We start from the raw sequence: 25,887 nt of genomic DNA, 5'->3' as shown, positions 1-25,887 counted from the left end.
ACATGTGGTCATCAAAATGTTAAGTCCTGGTGTACAAAGTAAACGTCCAGGGGGGGTGGCAGGGAGGGGAGGTGGGTGATGGGTATTGAGGAGGGCACCTTTTGGGATGAGCACTGGGTGTTGTATGGAAACCAGTTTGGCAATAAATTTCATATATTGAAAAAAAAAAAAAGTAAACGTCCATTGGGGTGCCTGGGTGGCTCAGTCGGTTAAGCATCCGACTTCGGCTCAGGTCATGATCTCACAGTTCGTGGGTTCGAGCCCCGCGTCACATTCTGTGCTGACAGCTCAGAGCCTGGAGCCTGCTTCAGATTCTGTGTCTCCCTCTTTCTCTGCCCCTCCCCGGCTCCCACTCTGTCTCTCTCTCTCAAAAATAAATAAACATGAAAAAATTTTTTAAAAAAAGTAAACGTCCATTGATACCCTACTTCCATTCCATACCCTACTTCCATTCTCTCCTGAGAAATAGAAATACTATAAAGCTTGTTATATATCCATCTAGGCCATATTCTGTATGTTAAACACACACACACCCATGTGTGCACATGTGTGTATGGTCATATACAAATGCATTTAAAATTTTTCATGGCTATTTCCAAATGGTCCTCCAAAAAGTTTTTTCTAAGTTATAGTCCCATCAATATTGAGCGAGAGTAAATTTCTCCAGACCCTTTCCAACTGGATACAATTCATATTTAAGATTTTTGCCAACCTGATAAGTAAGAAACAGTAGTCTTTCAGCTTTTAAATGTACATTTCTTAAGTTACTACTAAAGTATATTTTCAGATACTCTACTGACCATTTGTATTTCTTGTGTGAATCATCTGCTTTCCTTTGCCTATTTTGTGTCTGAACTTGTTTATCTTTTCTTACTTATTTAAATAGGCTTTTAACATATTACAGATATTATATCAGAGGATACAAAGTCAAATAAGATGTAAATTTATGTATTATATAAAAGAAGTATGGATTTAGGCAGTTCAAGGCCAGAAGACAGCTTCATAAAGCCTCTCTTTGAATATTCAGGTTGACTGTTTGGGGACATCTGTTGTGCTGGAGTGTCTTTCTCCCCTCTTCAGGCTTTCCTCTCCCCACAGTAGTCCAGGACCTCTGATGCTTTCTCAGTTTAAGGGCTTGGTCTAATTGCTCCATCCCTGACAAGAGAAAAACTAGAAAAATCAATTTTTTCGTTGTTGCTGTTGTGTCACCTGATGTTGCTGTTGAAAATGGGTGCTATGGCAGCCGTTCTGCATGATTCTTGGCTATTGGTGGAAGCATGATAGCCAGGCAGGCATTCCCACTCAAAGCCACTCAAACTATGTATTGAATGACATGCGTTTGGCAGCCACAAGCAGAAAAAGCTTCTTGATTTTTTTCTCTCTATTGCCTTTCAAATATACTGTGAATCTCTCTCGTCTCCCTTGAATAATAACTCAGGCAGACCTCAAAGCTCTCCTGGTCACTTTAAAATATTAACAGATAGTGTTGCTTTCTGGTATTAAAAAGCCCAGACCACAATTACATCTCAGTAAAGCTGGAAAAAAAAATTTAATAAAAAAAACCAGTCCAATATAAAATAAAAATTTCAGTTTTTTATTCAGTTTAACATATATCTGCTTGGGCCTGATTCAGCCTCAGAAACCCAAAGTGATGTCTCAGACTCCTGAAATTCTTCCCATTGTGGCTTATGGTGGGGCCGGTAGTGGGCAAGGGGCGAGAAATACATAACTCTCCAGCAACTCTCTGGATTCCTGACCTATCTCCACCTTCTCTCATACAGCCTCAGGTGATGGGCCAAGCATCACAATACTGGTTGGGGACACCTGTTAGGAAGTTCTATAGGACAGTCAGGTATCTCTCTGTAGAATATGCAGTCACTTGCATTTACTGTTCTCAACCATACATTTGAGGCTGGAAAAGTCCAATTTAACATCTTTCTTAGGTTGGCATTGTAATAGTCTAGAGGATTTTGACCTCTATAAGCAGAACAGTTGTGCTGAGGTTGATGCCCCCATGACTGAGCTGCCAGAGTTCAGAGGGTGCAGAGGCAAAGCTTAAGGTGTTTATGTAAAGCAAACTGTTAGGGTCAGCCCTAATTATTCCATGTCCTATGTAGGCGTGAGCTCTTGTGGTGCCTTTTTTTTTCTGGTATCATTTCTGACACCAAACGTGTGCAGATTTTCCATACCAGTTCTCCAGACCTCAATACCAACGAGATATCTGATATTGAATTCAACTCTGATGCTAAATATCCAAGTTAGTATGGACCTTAGAGGTTAAGTGCTCAGTCCCATGAGACTGCCTGAACTTCAGAGGTCAGACACAAGGTCCAAGGGCCACCTGTACTTCTGTCCGATCACCTACAAATTCTGGGGTTCCCACAACACCCTTGTCAGTTTTGATGCCAACTCAGGAAAATGCTTTACATACATGTAGGGGATTATTATAAAGGTACAACTCAGGAACAGCCAAATGGAAGAGATGTGTAGGGCATGGTGTGGGTTTGTGAATGTAGAACTTCCATGTTCTATCTGGGTGCATCACCCCCCACCCAGCACTTCAACATGTTCACCAACTCAAAAGCTCCCCAAAGTTAATTGTTGAAGAATTTTTCTAACCCTGTCTTTAACCTCCTTCCTAGAGATCAAGGAGTGGTGTTGAAAGTTCCCACCTTCTAATATCATTTTGATCTCTCTGCCAACAAATCCCCATCCTGACGCTATTTTGGGCCCTGCCCAGAATCACTTTATTAGCTTAGATTCAGGTATGGTCAGAAGCTGTTCATTATGAACAACAAAAGATGCTACTAGCACTCAGGAAATTCTGAAGGTTTTAGAAGCTCTGTGCCAGGAATTAGGGACAAAGACTAAATATATATTTTCATTATACCACAACTCTTCAAATTTTTTCTTTAACCAGCTATTTTTTGTGTGTGCATGTGGACATGTATACACAGGTGTGCAGAAGTTTCCCCCAAGACTTCCTCACAGGTCCAGGGTATAGGAAGACATGGATTTCCAATTTCAGCCATATACTAGCAATGGTCTTACCATTGTAAAAAAAACAAACAAACAAATTAAAAAAAAAACTAACACTTAAGTGGCATATAGGACAAAGAAGTGTATTTTTTCTCCTAGGGAATGGTGTCGATGTGAACAGTCCAGATTGACTGGGCAGCTTTTCTCCTTGAGGTCATTTAGGGACCATGGTTCCTTCCAAGTTGTTGTTCTGCCATCTCCTGGGACACTGTCATCATTCGTATGGTCGAAGCAGGGTTGTCACCACATATGGCTTCCAAATGGCATGTGAAGGGAAGAGAATATGAAGGTCTGAAGGTCTGAAGTCCCAGATCTGGATAGTGGCATCTACCATTTCTGCTCACATAGCATTGTTAAGAATTTCGTTAGGCATGTTGTAATTGCAAGGCAGGCTGGGAAATATAATCCAGCTGGTCAGCCAGGTGCCTGGCTACAGTTTTATTCCTATGGAACATTGGAGAACTAACTAGCAGCTTCTGCCACAGTTTGCCTCTCTGGCCATTCAAATGTTGGCATGCTCTTTTCTTCCTACACATAGAGTGTACTCACTTGCTCCCCAAGGAAAATAACCAGGGTCCCACCATCTAGATCAAAAGTCAAGAATCTCTAGTTGATGTACAGTTCTCTCCATTAAGTCCAGATTAGACTCTTCAGCCACTTACAGACTAAACATCAAGTTGTCTTCCCTCCCTGCCACCAATAAAGAGTGGAAGAACAAGACCAGGAGAAGTGAAATAAAGGCTCCTATTCAGAAAAGGGAATTTTGGCTGTGTATATGGTAGTCACTGAATCATAGCATATAACAAATCCTTTCCTGGGTTAGCCCATTTTCAACTCCTGGTTCTTCTGAAGCTGCTGGCTTCTGAAAAATTCTTCTTGTCCATTAAGCAGTGTGGCTATATGACAGTGACGTATTGAGACTGTGCCCTCCTTGGGTGCTATTCTTTTTTTTTTTTCTTCTTTTTTTTAAATTTACATCCAAATTAGTTAGCATATAGTGCAACAATGATTTCAGGAGTAGATTCTTTAGTGCCCCTTACCCATTTACCCCACCCCCCTCCCACAACCCCTCCAGTAACCCTCAGTTTGTCTCCATATTTATGAGTCTCTTCTGTTTTGTCCCCCTCCCTGTTTTTATATTATTTTTGTTTCCCTTCCCTTATGTTCATCTGTTTTGTCTCTTAAAGTCCTCATATGAGTGAAGTCATATGATTTTTGTCTTTCTCTGACTGACTAATTTCACTTAGCATAATATCCTCCAATTCCATCCACGTAGTTGCAAATGGCAAGATTTCATTCTTTTTGATTGCCAAGTAATACTCCATTGTGTGTGTGTGTGTGTGTGTGTGTGTGTGTGTGTGTGTGTGTATACCACATCTTCTTTATTCATTCATCCATCTATGGACATTTGGGCTCTTTCCATACTTTGGCTATTGTTGATAGTGCTGCTATAAACATGGGGGTGCATGTGTCCCTTCAAAACAGCACACCTGTATCCCATGGATAAATGCCTAGAAGTGCCATTGCTGGGTTGTAGGGTAGTTCTGTTTTTAGTTTTTTGAGGAAACTCCATACTGTTTTCCGGAGTGGCTGCACCAGCTTGCATTCCCACCAACAATGCAAAAGGGATCCTCTTTCTCTGCATCCTCGCCAACATCTGTTGTTGCCTGAGTTGTTCGTGTTAGCCATTCTGACAGGTGTCAGGTGGTATCTCATTGTGGTTTTGATTTGTAGTTCTCTGATGATGAGTGATGTTGAGCATTTTTCTTGTGTCAGTTGGCCATCTGGATGTCTTCTTTGCAGCAGTGTCTATTCATGTCTTTTGCCCATTTCTTCACTGGATTATTTGTTTTTTGGGTGTTGAGTTTGAGAAGTTCTTTCTAGATTTTGGATACTAACCCTTTATCTGATATGTCGTTTGCAAATATCTTCCCCCATTCTGTCAGATGCCTTTTAGTTTTGCTGATTATTTCCTTCGCAGTGCAGAAGCTTTTTATTTTGATGAGGTCCCAGTAGTTCATTTTTGCTTTTGTTTCCCTTGCCTCTGGAGATGTGTTGAGTAAGAGGTTGCTGTGGCCAAGGTCAAAGAGGTTTCTGCCTGCTTTCTCCTCGAGGATTTTGATGGCTTCCTGTCTTACATTTAGGTCTTTCATCCATTTTGAGTTTACTTTTGTGTATGGGGTACGAAAGTGGTCCAGTTTTCCCAGCACCAATTGCTGAAGAGACTGTCTTTATTCAATTGGATATTCTTTCCTGCTTTGTCAAAGATTAGTTGGCCAAACGTTTGTGGGTCCATTCCTGGGTTCTCTATTCTGTTCCATTGATCTGAGTGTCTGTTCTTGTGCCAGTACCATACTGTCTTGATGATTACAGCTTTGTAGTATAGCTTAAAGTCTGGGATTGTGATCCTCCTGTTTGGTTTTCTTTTTCAAAATCACATTGGCTATTCGGGGTCTTTTCTGGTTCCATACAAATTTTAGGATTATTTGTTCTAACTCTGTGAAGAATGCTGGTGTTACTTTGATAGGGATTGCATTGAATATGTAGATTGCTTTGGGTAGTATCAACATTTTAACAATATTTGTTCTTCCTATCCAGGAGCATGGAATCTTTTTCCATTTTTTTGCATCTTCTTCAATTTCTTTCATAAGCTTTCTATAGTTTTCAGCATATAGATTTTTCACCTCTTTGGTTAGATTTATTCCTAGGTATTTTATGTTTTTTTGTGCAACTGTAAATGGCATCGATTCCTTGATTTCTCTTTCTGTCGCTTCATTGTTGGTGTATAGGAATGCAACCAATTTCTGTGCATTGATTTTATATCCTGCAACTTTGCTGAATTCATGGATCAATTCTAGCAGTTATTTGGTAGAACCTTTTGGGTTTTCCATATAGAGTATCATGTCATCTGCGAAGAGTGAAAGTGTGACCTCCTCCTGGCCGATTTGGATGCCTTTTATTTCTTTGTGTTGTCTGATTGCAGGGGCTAAGACTTCCAATACTATGTTGAATAACAGTGGCGAGAGTGGACACCTCTGTCTTGTTTCTGACCTTAGGGGGAAAGCTGTCAGTTTTTCCCCATTGAGGATGATATTAGCGTTGGGTCGTTCACATATGGATTTTATGTTCTTGAGGTATGCTCCTTCTATCCCTACTTTCTTGAGGGTTTTTATCAAGAAAGGATGCTGTATTTTGTCAAATGCTTTCTCTGCATCTTTTGAGAGGATCATATGGTTCTTGTCCTTTCTTTTATTGATGTGATGAATCACATTAATTTTTTTGCAGATATTGAACCAGCCCTGCATCCTAGGCATAAATCCCAATGGTCGTGTGAATAATTTTTTTAATGTATTGTTGGAGCCAGTTGGCTAATATCTTGTTGAGGATTTTTGCATCCATGTTCATCAGGGAAATTGGTCTGTAGTTCTCCTTTTTAGTGGGGTCTCTGTCTGGTTTTAGACTCAAGGTAATGCTGGCTTCATAGAAAGAGTTTGGAAGTTTTCCTTCCGTTTCTATTTTTTCGAATACCTTCAAGAGAATAGGTGTTAACTCTTCCTTAAATGTTTGGTAGAATTCCCCTGGAAAGCCATCTGGCCCAGGACTCTTGTTTTTTGGCAGATTTTTGATTACTAATTCGATTTCCTTACTGGTTATGGGTCTGTTCAAATTTTCTATTTCTTCCTGTTTCGGTTTTGGTAATGTATATGTTTCTAAGAATTTGTTCATTTCTTCGAGATTGCCCATCGTATTGTCATACAGTTGCTCATAATATTCTCTTATTATTGTTTTTATTTCTGCTCTGTTGGTTGTGATCTCTCCTCTTCATTCTTGATTTTATTTATTTGGGTACTTTCCTTTTTCTTTCTGATCAAACTGGCTAGTAGTTTATCAATTTTGTTAATTCTTTGAAAAACCAGCTTCTGGTTTCATTGATCTGTTCTACTGGTTTTTTTGGTTTCGATAGCATTAATTTCTGCTCTAATCTTTATTATTTCCTGTCTTCTGCTGGTTTGGGGTTTTATTTGTTGTTCTTTTCCCAGCTCCTTAAGGCGTAAGGTTGGGTTGTGTATCTGAGATCTTTCTTCCTTCTTTAGGAAGGTCTGGATTGCTATATACTTTCCTCTTATGACCGCCTTTGCTGTGTGCCAGAGGTTTTGGGTTGTGGTGTTATCATTTTCATTGACTTCCATATACTTTTAATTTCCTCTTTAACTGCTTGGTTAGCCCATTCATTCTTTAGTAGGATGTTCTTCAGTCTCCAAGTATTTGTTACCTTTCCAAACTTTTTCTTGTGGTTGATTTCGAGTTTCATAACGTTGTGGTCTGAAAATATGCATGGTATGATCTCAATCTTTTTGTACTTACTTAGGGATGATTTGTGTCCCAGTATATGTTCTATTCTGGACAAAGTTCCATGTGCACTGGAGAAGAATGTATATTCTGCTGCTTTAGGATGAAATGTTCTGAATATATCTGTTAAGTCCATCTGGTCCAGTGTGTCATTCAAAGCCATTGTTTCCTTGTTGATTTTTTGATTAGGTGATCTGTCCATGGCTGTGAGTGGGATGTTGAAGTCTCCTACTATTATGGCATTACTATCGATGAGTTTCTTTATGTTTGTGATTAATTGATGTATATATTTGGGTGCTGTCACATTTGGTGCATAAATGTTTACAATTGTTAGGTCTTCTTGGTGGATAGACTCCTTGATTATGATATAATGCCCTTCTTCATCTCTTGATACAGTCTTTATTTTAAAGTCTAGATTGTCTGATATAAGTGTGGCTACTCCGGCTTTCTTTTGTTGACCATTAGCATTATAGATGTTTCTCCATCCCCTTATTTTCAATCCGAAGGTGTCTTTAGGTCTAAAGTGGGTCTCTTGTAAACAGCATATAAATGGGTCTTGTTTTCTTATCCATTCTGTTACCCTATGTCTTTTGATTGGAGCATTGAGTCCACTGACATTTAGAGTGAGTACTGAAAGATACGAATTTATTGCCATTATGTTGCTTGTAGAGTTGGAGTTTCTGTTGGTGTTCTCTGGTCCTTTCTAATCTTTGTTGCTTTTGGTATTTATATATATATATTTTTTTTTTTCATCTTTTCTCCCTTTAGAAAGTCCCCCTGAAAATTTCTTGCAGGGCTGGTTTAGTGGTCACAAACTCCTTTAATTTTTGTTTATCTGGGAAACTTTTTATATCTACTTCTATTTTGAATGACAGCCTTGCTGGAGAAAGAATTCTTGGCTGTATATTTTTCTGGTTCAGCACACTGAATATATCCTGCTACTCCTGTCTGGCCTGCCAAGTTTCTGTGGATAGGTCTGCTACAAACCTGATCTGTCTTCCCTTGTAGGTTAGGAATTTTTTTTCCCTTGCCGCTTTCATGATTCTCTCCTTGACTGAGTATTTTGTGAATTTGACTATGATATGCCTTGTTGATGGTCAGTTTTTATTGAATCTAATGGGGGTCGTCTGTGCTTCCTGGATTTTGATGTCTGTGTCTTCCCCCAGGTTAGGAAAGTTTTCTGCTATGATTTGCTCACATAATCCTTCTACCCCTGTTTCTCTCTCTTCCTCTTCTGGGACCCCTATGATTCTGATGTTGTTCCTTTTTAATGAGTCACTGATTTCTCTAATTCTTAAATTGTGCTCTTTTGCCTTAATCTCCCTCTTTTTTTCTGCTTCATTATTCTCTATAAGTTTGTCCTCTGTATTGCTAATTCTTTGTTCTGCCTCATCCATCCTTGCCGCCACTGCATCCATCCGTGATTGCAGCTCAGTTATGGCATTTTTAATTTCATTGTGGCTATTTTTTACTGCAGAAAGGGATTCTAATCTATTTTCAACTCCAGCTAGTATTCTTATTATTGTGATTCTAAATTCTGGTTCAGACATCTTGTTTGTATCTGTGTTGGTTAAATCCCTGGCTGTCGTTTCTTCGTGCCCTTTCTTTTGGAGTGAATTCCTTCATTTTGCCATTTTGAAGGGAGAAAAGGAATTAATGAGGTAGAAAAATTGAAATTAAAAAAATTAAAATTAAAAATTACACACACACACACAAATCGAATAGATGATGCTAGATCCTCAGTGTGTTTTGGTCTGGGTGTTGAAAGTGGTTTGACAGATTAGAGAAAAAAAGGGGGGGGAAGAAAAAAGAAAAGGAAATCATTTGAGAATTTGAAAAAATGAATACACTGAAGTAGACTAAATGAGATGATGGGCAAAAATAGAATTTTAAAAAATATACACAAAAGTAAAAAATATAGTAGAAAAAAATTAAAGAAAAATATTTTTAATAAAAATTAAAAATAACTATGATTTTTTTCTTTTTCTGTATTTAATAAAAAAGGAAACGAAAAAGATAAAAAAGAAAATAGAAATTGTTTAAAAATTTGAAAAAGTGAATACACTGTAGTAGACTAAAAATGATGGATGTAAAATGGAATTTGAAAAAATTTATATAAAAGCAAAGAATATAGTAATAAAAATTAAAGAAAAATATTTTTAATAGAGATTGAAAGTAAAAATGAAGTTTTTCTCTTTCTGCATTCAAGAAAAAGAAAAACAAAAAAGAGAAAAAAGAAAAAGAAAGAAAAAAAGGAAATTGTTTGAAAATTTGAAAAGGTGAATACACTGAAGTAGACTAAAAAAAAACGATGGAAGTAAAATGGAATTTGAAAAAATTTACACAAAACTAAAAAATATAGTAATAAAAATTAAGAATATTTTTAATAAAAATTGAAAATAAAAATGAATTTTTTCTGTATTCAAGAAAAAGAAAAAAAAAGAAAATTGAATAGATGAACGTGCTAACAAATTGAAGTAGGGCTGAAATTGCATCATTTTTTTCCTAGAAGTCAGTCTATGTAGCACTTTATAGTCCATAAACTAAGCCGGCGGTGAGACTTGTGCTCTTGGAGAGTGAAGTTGGCCCAGTTGGGCGGGACTCAGTGTAACAGCTCCGCTCTCCACTAGATGGCGCTGCTAGCCTACTGGGGTGGATGGTTGCGGGGCTCGTAGGTGCGTATACGCATGCGTGGGAGTGGTGAAAATGGCGCCCCTCGCTACCCAGTCTGTTCTTCCGGATCGCGCACCCGTCCTCTGTTTTCAGCTCTTGTCCTCTCCCTGCTTTTTCACTCTCCGTGACCAGGCCCCAGGCAGTACCTCTCTCCCGAGTTTTGTCTCAGATGCGGCTGTTTTCCCCGGCCCCTTATGTGTGAAGGACTGCGGCTTTGACCTGTTCCGCCCCTCTGCGGAGGGTCTTCACTGAGCAATGGCTGAATGCCGGCCGCACCCAGGTAAGTTCACAGGACCCTGCTGCTGCCGGTGCCTGGAGACTGTGGCCAGGTGCCAGCCTGCCCCAGAAAAAGTTCGAGAGACAGTGTAGCAGCAGTGTTTCAGGGATTATGGAAAATCGCAACACACATCTGGCACCAGGCTTCACCCTTAACGACCTTGTTCCAGCACCAGCGAATGTGGCCATTTTCTGGGGTCTGCTGGGACCAGGTGGCTTCAACAGTCTCTATCAAAAGTCCTTCCAACAGTGGAACCTCTTTTCCCCACGTGGCCCGAGAACCTCCTGGATCGCATTCTGTTCCTGGGGATTTGCCCTTCCCACCAGAGCACCACCAGGTATCCAGCTGCGGAGTTGCAGCCTTTGCGCTCCCCTTGTTTACAGTCTTAATGGAATTTAAACTCTCTCCTTTCTCCCTTTTTAGTTTAGTCCCTGCGGCTGTTTCCAATTTTCCACTTTCCAACTGCTTTTGGGGAGGGGTGCTTTTCCCCGTATTCTCCCCTGCCCTAGTCTCCATCCTCTCTCCGCTTGCAAAGGAGGCTCCTTGCCTGCCACCAGCTTCTCTCTCCCCAAGTTCAGCTCTCCATACTACATACCTGCTGAATTCTGTGGTTCAGGTTGTGCAGATTGTTGTGTTAATCCTCAGATCAGTTTTCTAGGTGTGTAGGATGGTTTAGTGTTGGTCTGCCTGTATTTCATGGACGCAAGACACGCACAAAACTTCCATGCTGTTCTGCCATCTTGGCTCCTCCTGGGAGCTATTCTTAATTTGAAAACAAACAAATGAACAAACAAGCTTTTTCTGGCTAGGCTTATGGTTGCTTTGGTAAAACTTTCCTCAAAAGTTTGGTAAGCATCTGCTCTTTTTGCTTCCAGTTAGTTCCATGTGCTGATAACTACACTCAAAGTTCTTTTCTAGGTACAGATATTTTGATGGTAGTTACTTTGAAGCCATATAAAACAATAGGCAGCATCCTTAATTTAAGTTTTGCCTCAGGGGTGTGTCCCCTTTTTTTGGATAGCTGGGGAGGGTGTTAATGGGAGTCCTTTGAGTGACAATAGCCTTGTCTTCTGCTCTTTGTAGGTATAGAAGCAGCTGATTTTTTTGAACCTGGTAAGATCTAAGTTACTAGACAACTTCTTTTCATCCGTTTGCAAATTGGTCAATTCTGTCTAGGGTTTATCTATTTCTTGTTGTATGTTGCTAAATACAATCTGGTGAAATAACAGATTAGTGAGGGGGAAGGAATCAAGATGAGCAAGAATGGGAAGCCTAAGATTTTTCCACCACCAAGAGAACATATAGTGTAGCCAACATTTTGCTGGATAGCCCAGAGTCCAAGGTGGAAGCCTAAGCAAAGTATTTTTTAAAGGTTGCAGAATTTCATAGTTCATGGGATGAACCTCTGCACTAGATTTGTGTACTGAAGATTTATTACAAATAGTAAAGCTGAAACCAATAACTCAGTGGTGCTGAAACCAATAACTCAGTTGCAAATGGAGGAGGAAAGCCCACACTAAATCTAGTGTTTTATAAATATGACAGTAAATAATACATTCAACTATCTGGCCCCAGCTAATTTTCCAATTTTATGTATCTACTTTTACATTCTAAATGCCAGACTGCTTCCTGTTTCTCACAGTGACCTGCTACTGCTATTTCCTCAGGGCTATTTATATCATCCCCTAACTTGCTTTTTTCACTGTGCATTCTGTTTTTGAGTTCTATCTGTGTTGATAACAAACAGACTTAGCTCATTCTTGTAACTGCTTCATAATGTTATATTCTAAATGTATCATATTAGTAGACATTTGGATTTCTTTAAAATTTCTGTCATTGCCAACAATACTATGACTAACATCCTTGAACCCATCCTCCTTTGCATGTATCAAAAAGATCTCTCAAGAATATTTATAGAAAAGGATTTTCTAAAGTAGAGGGAGTGTGTGTGTGTATGTGTGTGTGTAGTTTAAAATCTATATTTTAGATTTTTAAAAATATATTAAAAAGTGGTCCCATAAACTTATGATTACTTTTTTCCCATTCTCCACACCTAACCAATACTTATTTCAAATTTTTTTTTTTTTATTTTAGGCTACCTGATGGATTAGAAATGTTTTTGTATTGCTCTTTTGATTTGTGTTCTCCTAAATCCCTAGTGAACTGAAATGTTTTTAAAATGTGTTTATTGGCTATTTGTATCTCCTTTTTTGAGATTTGCCAAAACATAACCTTGGCACCTTTTTTTCTGATGGATTGTTTGAGTTTTTATTATTGATTTGGACACTCTAGATACCAATACTTTGCTATGTATCTTGATTATATTTTCTTCCATTTATATATTTTTTAAATCATGACTGAGAAGCATATAGAATCATGTCCTATCTTTTGTCCTACTGAGGTTTTAAATTTTAATGTGGTAAATTTATCAGCATTTTTTTTTTTGGCTTTTACATTTAAGTCTTTTTTTTTTTTTTTAATTTTTTTTTTTTCAACGTTTATTTATTTTTGGGACAGAGAGAGACAGAGCATGAACGGGGGAGGGGCAGAGAGAGAGGGAGACACAGAATCGGAAACAGGCTCCAGGCTCTGAGCCATCAGCCCAGAGCCTGACGCAGGGCTCGAACTCACGGACCGTGAGATCGTGACCTGGCTGAAGTCGGACGCTTAACCGACTGCGCCACCCAGGCGCCCTACATTTAAGTCTTAAGAAAAGACTTAAGAAAGACAGACTTCCTTGCAGTCTCATAAAAATATTCTATATTTTTCTAGTTATTTTTAATTTTGTTTTGAAGGTTCAGGTGTTAATTGTTGTGCATAGTCTGAAGTGAATATAGAATTTTATTATAGGTTTTAAGTGGAAATGAAAAATGTATCCAGTGGTCCAAAGATTACTTGTTACCTAGCATATATTTTCCTCGTTGAAATGACTTATTCCTGGGTAGACATGGGTCTGCTCTATGGTTTTCCTACTTATTGCTTTTGTCTGTTTATATTTTTCTGCATCAATATCATAGTTGCAAACAAAAAACTATAAGTTATATCCTGATGCCTGAAGGGCAGTCTGTTCCCCTTCTTCCTTTCTAAGTTGGCTATGCCTATACATATACTCTTACAAATTTTAGAATCAATTTGTCAGGCCCATAAAAAAACTGTTGAGATTTTATTTGAATTTCACTGTAGATTACATATAGGTTAATTTTCAGAGAACTGACATCTTCCCATCCATGAACATTACCCCATCATTTCATTTATTCAGGTCTTCTTTTATGTTGAATCTTCAGTAGGTAATATTGTGGTTTTCCATAGAAAAGTCTTGTACACTTTTTGTTAGTTTTGTTCCTAGTGTGCTGCTATTACAAATAAGCTACTTTTTTCCCCCAAACAATTCTCAGTTGATATTTGTGGAATTTTTGTTTGTGTTAGTGAGTGTGTCTGTCTATCTCTCCTATAGTTAAGCTTCTATTCATGCTGTAAACTTTCCTCTATTCTTTTTATTTCTCGCCTCTACCACCCCTATGATGCCCACACCTGCCCTACTGATTTAGCACATACCTTTACTATGTTGGGTTCTCTTTTTTTTTTTTTTCAACGTTTATTTACTTTTGGGACAGAGAGAGACAGAGCATGAACGGGGGAGGGGCAGAGAGAGAGGGAGACACAGAATTGGAAACAGGGTCCAGGCTCTGAGCCATCAACCCAGAGCCCGACGCGGGGCTCGAACTCCCGGACCGCGAGATCGTGACCTGGCTGAAGTCGGACGCTTAACCGACTGCGCCACCCAGGCGCCCCTGTTGGGTTCTCTTAAGTGTTTGTTGATTTGAAGTGGAAAATAATTATTAATGTCATGAATTATCCAGAAAAGGAAGGACTCAAGGGACTGCTTCCAAAGTGATCATGAGTTCAGTTTCTCACACCTTCATATAAATCAGTGGAGTTGGTTATAATGCCAACAGAATACAGTGGGTTTTGACTCTAATTCACTATGCTTTTGGCTGAAATATGAACCCTCTAGAGGCCTCAGTGTTTTCCTTTGAAGAATGAGGATAAAAATACCTCAGAGGGCTACTGTAAAGATGAAATAAGATCACATACCTATAGTTCTTAGCACAATGTATGGCTCATAGTAACGACTCAACCACAGGAAGTGGTTATTAATTACTGTTAGACATGTTGAGAATAAATACTCCATACATTTATATACAGCAGAAGGGCTCTCACTAGCTCTCCCCTCCTGTGTGTCAGAAGTTTTGAAGGTAAAAGGACATTCTGGTTCCTTCTAGGGGCTGTTTTTCAAATTGACTGATGGAGCCCGTAGGGGCCACCTTCAGGTGTTAAAGCAGCCCAGAACAACTCTGCTTTTATTTTATGTTTTGAGGTTCCAGTTAAGACTCTGTTGAAAGAAATTTTTCTTCTGCTAAGAATGGCTGGAACCATGTCAGCAATCTGTCAGCTAGGTTGTGGACATTCATACTGTGGGGCAGAAGCATTTGGAAGCCCACAGATTAGTAGTGGTGTTCTCGGTATGCATCTTGGTTTTATACAATTCAGCAAGACCAAACTTCCCCAATTCTGTGTACCCTGTTTTGATTTCACCCATTTTTCCTGCCAGTTTCTCCTTCCTTGAGAGTGGTCCCACAGAGCTGCCTCCTTCCCTTTCCTAGCTAGGCTTGTGATTTTCATGTGAGGAATGTTTTGGTTGCCTGTGGTTGCCTTGTTGGGGACCTGTGCACAATTTCCTTGATGATAATGCTGGTTGGTTTTCTTCCAAGTATAATAAAGATATGTATGTGTTTTATGCTTCTGTGACCCAAATGTCCGAAAGATCCGTTCACTTTCTGTTGTATTTATTGATACCATTTGATGTTCAGCTAGCCTGATGTTTCCATTGCTCCTATACTTTTGATTATGTTTTTGGTACAAGCAAAGTATATTGTCTCTAGAAACTTACATTTGAATATGCATATTGTATAATTGATTTTTATTATGCTATCACTTTACTTCCTAACACTAGCCATTGTTATTCCACTTTACAGATAAGGAAGCAGAAGCTCTGACAAGTTAAGTAACTTGCCTGAGGCCACCAGCAGGTGCACAGAGCTAGGATTTCAAAGGAGGGGTTACAGATATTCTAAACCACTAGCTTTCTTTAACCTTGAGGTCACAAACTCAAGCTGACTGTGGGCAGCAGACAACTTTTTAAATGTGTACTAAATTCTAAAATTAGGAGATTTCACGATAAAAATCCCGTTTCTGCCTTGTCTTGCAACCTTAGTGATTTAGCAGCTCCCAGTTCACGTCTCTCCACCTGGGTAGTGCTGCTGTCATTAGACAGCACGGGTGATATCTATTTCATGGCTGTCCCTCACTCCCACTCCAGCTGGTGTCTCACTCTTGTTATCACCAGCCTGGGCCTTACAAGGCACTGGAGTCCATACCCTGCAGTGCTACTTGTCTCAACTGTGTCTGATTTTAATTATTGTTTTATCACACACACACACACACACACACAACCTCACAAATATATGTAGACCCTATGTAGGTGACATGACTGTCTGACATAGTGCAGGCCACACTGTCAGTCTAAATATTAAATACTTGTGAAGCTTAATTTCTTTTCCTGACCAATTAAAAAAATAATTTATTTTTTTATTAATAATTTTTTTATTATTTATTTTTGAGAGAGAGACAGAGCATGAGCAGGCAGGGGGCAGGGGGGTGCAGAGAGAGAGGGAGACACAGAATCCAAAGCAAGCTCCAGGCTCCAAGCTGTCGGCATAGAGCCCGACATGGGGCTCGAACTCACAAACTGTGCAAGAGCATGACCTGAGCCTAAGTCAGAAGCTTAACCAAGTGAGCCACCCAAGTGACCCTAAAAAAATACTTTAAACAAAAGATCCCTGCACTCCCGTTCATCATCTCAGCTATCCTCCTGGAGTGCCCGCAACCCACTAAAGGTGGCATGGACGAGGGATTAAATATTTCTGATTTGTAACACTCAGAGATCATTTGGGAAATAACTTAAGTAATCACTTAACACAAATTCAAACTTGTTTAAATCAGCAGTTTACCATAGTTTGTTTCCTGAGGTGTGTTATTTGTGGTTTTGAGGTATGACGATCTGAGTTGAAGTACTGATATTTAGTCCTAGTGATTAGTAAGCATTTTTACTCATGTTATTGTGGAATGGTCAAATGGGAGAGGTAATGGAGAGAGGACTTTAAAGCCCGCGACCCGAGACACCTTGGCTTTCACCAGAGCTTGGGAGTATTTATTTAAAAAACTTTTTTTTTAATGTTTATTTTTGAGAGACAAGGAGGGAGGGACAAAAAGAGAGGAAGACACAGAATCTGCAGCAGCTCCAGGCCCCACACAGACTGTAAGATCATGACCCGAGCCCAAGTAGGAAATTTAACTGACTGAGCCACCCAGCTGTCCTGGGAGTATTGATTTTAAAGGAAGTGAGGGACCCAAGATTATCCCTACAATCATGCCACTCTTGCTCATTTGCATTCCCTCAGGCTTCTTGAGTGAGAGACAAAGGACTGGGGAATTGTGCTTCTGAGGGTTGGGCCCATGAGTGCACACAGACCTTAAGAATTCTACCTATCATACGTTGTGGGATCAAGGAGGGTGAGGCCTGCTGGAGCGGGTATATACAACTATTTTGAAATGTTTTTCTTTTTCTAGCTGTGATTTCCTCTAGGATCTATCATTTAGCCTCAACTTGGCCATGTAAAAGGAGTCTAAACATAGAGTTAAGTTCTGAATTTGAATGACTGAGATTGGATATATGAAACATCCTCAGCTAGATAGAGGGCTTGAAAAAAAACACAACTTAGAGATAAAAGAAAAGCAATCCTCAGAGGGCTGTCATCCGACTTGCCTAGTGAATTGATTTGACAGACATAATTTGATTTGCTGTTCCTAAGGGGGACAAATTTGATTTGCTCCTAAGGGGGAGTAATTTAATTTTAATTACACAAATTTTTTTCTCAGCATTAGTACTTTTGTGCAAAATATTAAAGGAAATGTGGTTGTTTTCCCCTAGAACTGTTGGCTTAAAAGCTTGCTTCTAATTATTTAATAATTAGGTTTTGAAATGGAGAATATATTACTAGATAACTATTCATTTATTTTTATTGTGATGAGCTATGACTACAAGACCATTTGAGGTAAAAAGGCTGCTGAGGTTTTTATAACTGTCCTATATAAAGTGAAAAGACAATTTCCAAATTTCATAGAAAGATAAAATCAGAGTCATCTAGTAAACTAGATACTTTTGCTACACAATAAATCATGCAAAATTTATTTATTGGCTTAAAACAACAATAGTTATAATTTCATGTGCTTTCTATGAATCAGGAAATCAAGAACTGCTCAGCTGGCTGGTTTTGACTCAAGACCTCTCTTGACATTGTATTTATTTATTTAAAAAAATTTTTTTATTTTCAACGTTTATTTATTTTTGGGACAGAGAGAGACAGAGCATGAACGGGGGAGGGGCAGAGAGAGAGGGAGACACAGAGCCTGACACGGGGCTCGAACTCCCGGACCGCGAGATCGTGACCTGGCTGAAGTCGGCCGCTTAACCGACTGCACCACCCAGGCGCCCCTCTTGACATTGTATTTAAATAGTGGTCAGAGTTAGGCTTCTTTACTCTCCTGTCTGATGCTTACTTTGGGAAGTTCTAGAACAGCTGGAGTTTCTCAGGCATCACGTCTTATCTCACTACATGGAGGCCTCAGGGTGGCTGCACTTCACAGCAGCTCAGAGCTCCAAAGGCATGGAACCCGAGAGAGCCAGAAGGAAGCCTGATTGCCTTTTCTAACCCAGCTTCAAAAGCCACACATCATTCCCATTACTTTCTGTTTTTTATAGAAAACAGGAGAAAAGAATAAGAATCCACTATTTTTTTTGTAGGGAGAGTGTCACAAAAAACTTGATGTATTTTAAACCACCACACCACAACACTCAGTAAGGAAATACCTTCTCAATCTTCACTTTGTTCCTATCTGTCTCTTCTCTTCATTTCCTTTCCTCCTAGTCTTCTCAGGCCAGGTGCTCACATCCATCTATGTGAACTTTTAGAGCCCTCCCTTTTCTACCCTCCTTGTCTTTATTCTCTGTATACCCAGTCTGTATTGTATCCTGTGGCCGGATTAATCTTTCTAAAAGACCACTGTCTTAATGCATTCTTTTGGTTGAAAATTCTTTATGCCAGTTATTATCCACAAGCATGTTTCTTCCTATATGGTTTGTATCAGAATGAAGTCCATGCCTTTTTAAAAATGTGGATTGTTCAGGTCCCTTCATAGAATTACTGAATTAAAATTTCTTCTATGTAGAACCCAAGAATGTGCAAGTTAGCAAGTGAAAAACCTTTATCAAAGCTGATTCTTAAGCACACTAAAGTGCAGACTTCAACTTAGTGTGTAAGTGCACACAGCAGAGGTTCTTAGTCATAGCATGTTGCCATAGTTATGGAGAAAGCAGGCTGTTGCTAATAATACTAAATTACTGAAATTGGAGCACATCCATAGTTATCCCAATAATGTCATCTTCACTCATCTTACCCTTCCTGTCTTGAGCGGGAGAGAAATTCCTCAGAATGGGAGCAATTTCACATAAGATGTATTCTCAGTATTAATGTCATTAGGGTCTTGTGTCTCTGTGCAGATTCCCTAGGCAGTCTGATCTGAGCTGGACTTGGTTGGTCTTACTGCCATCCCTTGAATACACTTCGTCTTTGCCCCTTTTCTATTTGACTCTCCTTGATAGTAATTTTTTACAGCTTGGTAAATCTTACCATCTTCTGGACAGTTTACTTTAGGATCCCAAGCTTTGGAGATTTCTCTGCATTCTCAGCTTGTTCAGCAAAATATGTAACTGTCTTTAGCATTTATATGACAGTTAGCATATGGTACCTGAAAGTGTTAACTGTTAGTTCATCAGATTGCTGTGTCAGTCAGGTTCCAACAGGAAAGATGTAGCATGCTCAGGTAGGCTAAACAGAAGAGCACTTGATAAAGGAACTACCAAAAAGGTGTACATAGGACCTGTGGAAACTACAAAAGTTAGTTCAATATCACAAGGCTGGTAAAAGTAAGATCTGTTACCCTTCCTCGACTACAGATTCAAAAAGGGGAAGCAGTTCCTTGAAGCAGATATATGAAGAAAGCTTCCTCACAGGAGCCTTACCTTCAGTGAAGAGAGGTAGCCAGCCTCTGATGACCCCCACAGGATGAGAGCGAAGGGAATAAATATCCAGAGTTTCCACTCTTCCCTTTGTTGGATCGTCTGTTGATGCTCACCATAGGCCAGAACCAACTGGAAGCTAGGGGGCAAGGGACCCCATTGATTTGTTCCAGAAGAGCAGCCCAAGGCACAGAGTTGGGGAGAGAATGGTGGAAGATGGAGCTATAGAGGCCTAAGGAAAATATATAGCACAAATACAAATTTGTTAAGGTGGAGAGCCTTGTACCAACTTTTGTCTTCCTCATAGCCCTACGATGCGCTGCATATAGTAATTGTTCAGTAACTATATCCTTGTTCTTTTATGCCAGCATCCATTGGTTTCATTTCTCTGGAATGCTTGATAAGGAGGAGTGACAAAAGGCTTTCCCAATGTTAACATCTTACATTTTTTCCACAGTGATTCACTCATATAAACTACTGTGTTTCCTTAATTTCCAGGCCCAATTCCCTTAATGTCTCTAATAGAAAAGGCCAGTTCCTTGAGAAAATGCAGATACAGTTATAATTTGAGTCTCCTAAGTAATTACCAAAAATATAAATTCAAATTAAGCTGGCTGTCATATATTTTGGAAGCCCAAGATGCTATTCTCAGATCCTACCAATTTAGCCTCACTGACTATAAGCACATTACATTCTGTGAAGAGTAAATATGTATACACATGTGCCCCATGTTATGAGAAAATAATGTTAGAGATGCCGGGTTTCTAAAATGAGTAAACAATGTCATATTTACACTAAAAAGGACCCCTACCTTTTCAGAAAGATTCAGCTGGTATTTCCATTATTTGAGTAGAAACAAACATACTTTATTTTTATGAGAGATGCTTTTAAAAAAATAATGACACAGGTTAAAAATAAAGGACAGAAAAAGATATACCATGAAAATACTAAACATAAGAAAGCTGGAGCTACTTAACTGTTATTAGATAAAGTAGACTACAAGATAGCAAGTATTACCAAAGATAAAGAAGAACATTTCATAGTGATAAAAATGTCAATTCATCAGAATAACATAAAAATTTTTAAATTTTTCTATGAACATTGTATGATGTTCTAAATAACACATTAAGACAGGAAAAATAAATAAAAGACATAAATATAGAAAAGGAAGAAGTAACACTGTCTGTTCTTGTGGATGCCATTATTGTTTAAAAAAAAAATCCCGAGGAATCTACAAAATGACTACCCAAACTGAGAAATCTAGCAAGGTCACAGAATACAAGGTCAGTGTACAAATCAATTTTAGTCCTATATACTAGCAACAAATTTCTGTGTATAATGAACACAGAGGGTGAGCCACCTCTGGCTTATTGTTTTAATTCACTTCCCATGATAATTCCTTATTAAAATATTGACTTAGAAGGGTAACATCTTTTTTAATAGCATTGTTTTAATACATAGTCATTAGTACTTGTCTATATATAAGGATGGGATAAAGGGTAATATGCTTATGTTTGCATCAGAAAAGTGGTAGTAACTAATGTTCTAATGTGATAAGTAGCCTTTGATTATTGTGTTTCATCTGGTGTAGTCCTCAGGTTTTTTTTCCCCATGAGTCATAGCCAAAAAATAACTTCCCATTCATCCTTAAAATAATGCCCTCCATGAGTGTACAGATTCATAGAAGCACAAATTTTAGAGAGTACTTTATCCTGAATATCATAACTGATGGTCCCTGACTCTGGAGGTGGCTGAGTCATTACAGAGACCAACAAAACCAGGCAAAATTATCATTTTCTCACTCAGCTGACAGTAAAAGTACAGCTTTTACAACATGGAAAGTCTTAGGGTTTGTTTTTAAAAACCTTTAAAACAATCTTTGAATCAAAAAAATTTGGTGGCTAGTGATCTCATTTTATAAATGACAGAACTGAAGCCCAGAGAAGTTAAGTGACAGGCTGGATTTCACAAATCTACTTAATGTGGGGGCAAGAGCAAGTAACTCAAACGCCTGAGCTAGAATAAGCAGCCTACACTGCTAAGCCCAGTGCTCTTTCTACCAAACTGTATTGTCTCCCTGAGCACTAAAAAAGGATGAGTCTAGGCTCAAAGGACTGGGATTGACCATTGAAACAAACCTCTCTGTTAGATCCAAAAGGCATTTTGAACAGTAGAGAGCACATTAAAATGAATTTTTAATTTCTCAAAGGGTTCATTGTAAAAGATAAGTCACATCTAGCTTTACAAGTTCTGTGATGTTTACTTCAAAATCATTGTTTGTCTTCATAGTCATCTCGTCATAACTGTTTCCCAAGCATGTCTAAGAGTTTTATAAATAGTATATTGTCTGGTTCTTCTCTTCTGAGTAAATGTATTTCTATTTAAGAAAATAATTTTGAATCATATATGAAGACAATTTCCTTAAAAGTACCAATTGTTAAGCATGAGGGCAAACTATTAGAGCCAACCATTGATTTTTCTTGTCCAGAAATTTTAAAGAATTCTTTAGTATTATTTTCGCACATATTAAACATTCAGTGTTTACTGAATGAATGAATACATGAATGAGTGAATAACAAAATGGATAGTGTTTTAAAATCTCTGGTGGGCCTTTCCATATGCATGGTTCTTTGCTTTCTATTAAAATTTAATAGCAAGCCTTCTGAAAATTCATCCAACTGTTTTACTTGAACTACCAAATATTCTAATTAGTATTATTTTTAAGCAGTATATATGTATGTGTATGTATGTTAATATATACACAGTTATAGATAGAAATACACACACACACACACACATACACACACACACACACGCAGGAGAGAAATATTTGGAAAGAGTTTCCAGCTCAGATTTGTTTTTACCCAAATCACTCATACATTTCAAAGCACTAAACTGATAATCTAAAAATATCCTGTTAGAATAATTATACTTCAGGGCTCTGGCTCCCTGTTCAAGCAGAAAGGCCAAGGTGAAGGCAACTGCTGCTGTGGCCAAAAGAGACTCGAAAGTCTGGCTTCAACTCAATGGCACCAGCACAATTTGAAAAGACCCAATCTTACAATAGCTATTGTCTTCTAGAACCTTGGAAAATTACCCATTTACTAATTACCCATTTACCACTGAAAACACTGAGTAGAACATTAAAAGTGGATGTCAACAATTTGGGGAAATAACTTCATTGGTTTTAATAAAAAATATTATTTAGCACTGAAAATCCAGCTGAGTGTGTGAGAGTGTAGTGTGTGTGTGTGTGTGTGTGTGTGTGTGTGTGTGTGTTACTCATTATGGCTATAGAATGAGACTGAGACTAAATTTTCACATACGATTTATGGAACCACCTGGCTAATATGTATAAGCCAGCAGTGGCAAAAAGACTTCAACATGTGTACTATATTCAAATGGCTCCCTGGCCTACTATGTTGAGAAGGATTCTGGAGCTGAGTCCAGAGTGCTGTAATCATTAGCAATGATGATTCTCTGCGTATCCCAGATGGAAAGCCTCCAGGATGGGCCATATTGTGCTATATAGACTGGAGTTTTAACACTTTGAATTCCCATTCCACATGTTCTAGATCCCTGAATCTACTAATCCATTTATTAGATATTTATAGGAAAAAAAAAACACAAAACTTTTACCCTCCTCATAAAAGTGGGGTTATATTTAAAGGAGTGTGGGGTCAGGTGGAGGTACCTACAGAGACTATTCCTGATTGTCAGAAAGAGTCCTGATTTCACATGTTCTGCTGGTCACTTCATTAGGTAGTCTCTCAGCTTAGTTTGCTACTCTGGATTTGATAATGGCTACCAGACCATCAATTTCTAAAATGTACCTTAAGGGGTGCCTGGGTGACCCAGTAGGTTAAGTGTCCAACTCCTGGTTTCAGCTCAGGTCATAATCTTCCAGTTCCTGAGTTCAAGCTCCACATCTGCTTGGGATTCTCTCTCTCCCTCTCTCCCTACCCCTCTCCTCTCTCTCTCTCTCTCTCTCTCTCTCTCTCTCAAAATAAATAAACTTAAAAATAAATTAATTAATAAAATGTTCCTTAAGTTCATCACACTGTTATATCAGAGCAGTTTGTAACTGGAGGCCAGATTATGAGGTACTTTTAATTTTTGTTATTTTGTTTTAAATGTTTATTTACTTTTAAGAGAGAGCATGAGTGGGAGAGGTGCAGAGGGAGAGGGGGGCAGAGATCCAAAGCAGGCTCTGTGCTGACAGCATAGAGCCCAATATGGGGCTTGAACCCACAAGTTGTGAGACCACGACCTGAGCTGAAGTCACATGTTCAACAGACTGAGCCACCCAGGTGCCCCTATGAGGTAGTTTTTAAATACAAGATGCAACTGTTATACATCTGATGCTTGGTAGCAGCCAACTAAGTGAATGAGTGTGTGATAGAAGAATAATTTGATTATATCAGCAGGGTTTTTCATAGACCCATTTTGCCTACCAGAACATAGACTTGGATATAACTTCTTCATTCCTTCCTTTCCCTAAATGCTTTTTCCAGTAAAATAAGAGCCCTGAACAGTTTCTGGGGAAAGAGAACATCCCATATATTCATGTGGTATTCACATGGGCCACCAGTTTCCAAGACTTCCAGAACTACTCTTCTGTGCCTCTATTGTACCCTGCCCTGGCTTCCATTTGGTGAAATTTCCATACAATTTCACTGTGATGAAATAGCATTTTATGTGCCTGTTTCCATGTTGGATTGGGATATCCTTGTGGACAGGGACCATGTCTTGCCCATTTTGTATCTCTTTAATCTAATATGGCCATTGGCTCATTAAATAATTAACGTATGTTGGACTGAAGTGGATACCTCTAAATGCATTTCCAAGTATTGTCAGCACTCTATCAGAAGATTTTAAAAAATAAAAGGAATGAAAGAATAGTGACCTAGTTTAACCACTTGTAGGCACATATTAAAATAGTTAATAAATGCTCATGAGAAGGATGAAGGGGTCTTCCATAGTGGTTCTCATACTTAGAAAATCTCGAGGGGCGCCTGGGTGGTGCAGTCGGTTAAGTGTCCGACTTCAGCCAGGTCACGATCTCGCGGTCCGTGAGTTCGAGCCCCGCGTCGGGCTATGGGCTGATGGCTCAGAGCCTGGAGCCTGTTTCCGATTCTGTGTCTCCCTCTCTCTCTGTCCCTCCCCCGTTCATGCTCTGTCTCTCTCTGTGCCAAAAATAAATAAACGTTGAAAAAAAAATTTTTTTTAAATAAAAAAAAGAAAATCTCGAGAACAAGGTGTTACAAAGATGTAGTCTCAAATTCTGGCTGGAATTTGTTTGGGTCTTATTTGGCTCCTCAAATGTCTGAGAATATGAGTTCCAAGTATTTTTCTTCATTATCAATGTGAATGAGAAGAGTTATTCTAAGATAAGCTAAGCAGAGAGATACAGTAATGTCCAATGAATAGAGTGGGATACCATCACTCCCCCTCCAGCCATTAATAACATAAAACGTAGTCTTTTCTGAATTTTCTTGGAGACAGTCTTTGTGTTTGAATGAATACTAAGCAATTGATGTAGATAAGTGTGAAATAGAACCGTATTAGGCGTGTGTCTTCTTTGGGAAGTGTTAGCTTCTTTCAGCCACACAAATCAAAATAACTTACACCTAAGGAAAAAAAAACCAGTTTTTCTTTACAGTGACACTGAAGTTTAAAAAAGAGTATTTCCATCTAAACTTCAAATGGAAATCTCTAGTAATGGCATTTCGTGGTGAATTATCAGCCTATTTTCCATTCAGTAAGTATGTGCATAGAGTATTAATGGAACTATCACAAAATTTCTTACCTATTTTATATTCCTATATACCAGTTAGCATTTAATATACCCTTGAATTTCATTTTCCTGCAAGATATGCTTTTAAAAGATTTGGAAATGTGCATCTTTGCTATTAGAATTTCTAAACCACTTTTCTAACACTTCTTTTGAATGGTTGCAGTGTCTCAAAGCATAAAATCCAGATGTCTAAAATAGGTAGATCAGGGAGAAATTGCACTGTTCTTCCTTTTTTAAGATGAATATATTTTATCTTATGTGATGCAAATAAAAATATATCTTATTTTTAGCTTCAGTAATTTTTTTTTGGAAAACTGATTGCTATGCAGCTGATCGAATAGGGGTTTGGCCACATACTATTTAGGAATTCATTCCCATCTTCTTTGTTCCCATGAATTTAGAACATAGTAAACAATATGTCAGGTTTGTGCCCTCATATCAACGACAGGATTTCATGGGTGATTATTCCCATTGTCAATATTGAGGATTTAAATGTTAAAAGTTTGTAAAGAAGCAAGGTTTAGAGAGGGGACAGTTTAGAAGTCGGCTAAA

General features: G+C 38.6%; 1 protein-coding gene across 2 annotated transcripts in view; it reads left to right on the top strand.

Annotated features, from left to right (window-relative positions):
* Window positions 1-25,887, top strand: part of AK5 (adenylate kinase 5) — a 258,183-nt gene that overhangs the window by 16,238 nt on the left and 216,058 nt on the right. The window lies entirely within an intron of this gene.

This window comes from Prionailurus viverrinus, chromosome C1 (genome assembly GCF_022837055.1).
Source record: "Prionailurus viverrinus isolate Anna chromosome C1, UM_Priviv_1.0, whole genome shotgun sequence".
In the NCBI taxonomy this organism is placed as follows: Eukaryota; Metazoa; Chordata; class Mammalia; order Carnivora; family Felidae; genus Prionailurus; species Prionailurus viverrinus.
Note: the sequence above shows the minus strand (reverse complement) of the source record. Positions and strands in the feature narration are given on the sequence as shown.